Source organism: Diaphorina citri, unplaced genomic scaffold (assembly GCF_000475195.1).
Source record: "Diaphorina citri unplaced genomic scaffold, Diaci psyllid genome assembly version 1.1 scaffold26389, whole genome shotgun sequence".
In the NCBI taxonomy this organism is placed as follows: domain Eukaryota; kingdom Metazoa; phylum Arthropoda; class Insecta; order Hemiptera; family Psyllidae; genus Diaphorina; species Diaphorina citri.
This window is the reverse complement of record NW_007403728.1, coordinates 1-747: the sequence shown is the minus strand read 5'-3', so window position 1 is coordinate 747 and position 747 is coordinate 1. Positions and strand designations below refer to the sequence as shown.

Genomic DNA, 747 nt, shown 5'->3' with positions numbered 1-747 from the left:
TTGATGGTGCTGTGACATATACGGTAGTCGGTATATTGTTTGGTTTTCGTAATGAAATGAAAGCCATTGTTTTTCTCTATATTTCTTTCAGAGCAGTTAAAATCTACATATATTTATTTCCACAGGACTAGCTTACCATTTCTTTCAACATTGTCTTCGATTGAGCAAATCCAATGCTCTCTTCGATTTCGGGACGATAAGACCATAGCAGTTACAGTTCCCTCTGTCAAACCTCTTTAAAAAAATGAATTTTTGATGGTGCTGTGACATATACGGTAGTCGGTATATTGTTTGGTTTTCGTAATGAAATGAAAGCCATTGTTTTTCTCTATAATTCTTTCAGAGCAGTTAAAATCTACATATTTATTTCCACATAGGACTAGCTTACCATTTCTTTCAACATTGTCTTCGATTGAGCAAATCCAATGTCTCTGTACAAATATTTTCAAAGTCATTTTGAGAACACCAAATGTTAAAATCCATGAACAACTCTGAATAGGTAACCCTACTTACATTTACCCTTGTTTATATCACGTAATTTGTACAATAGTGCAAGTCACAAAAACCTACATTCTACAACATTCAGCGCCGTGGATGCAGTTACATTGTAATATAGAACTTCTCACTCTCTTGTATTTCGTATTTCACATAAGACCTAGCTGAACGTTACTCAACTCATACTTACCTGGCGTGGAGGCTACCTTGATCAAGAAGGAGGTTCCTCCAGGGTGAGGCCCTTCCATTGCA

At 36.3% G+C, this 747-nt stretch overlaps 1 pseudogene; it reads left to right on the top strand.

Moving 5' to 3' along the window:
- Nucleotides 1-677: 677 nt before the first annotated feature.
- On the top strand, nt 678-747 carry LOC113473357 (annotated as a pseudogene; the record flags this gene model as incomplete).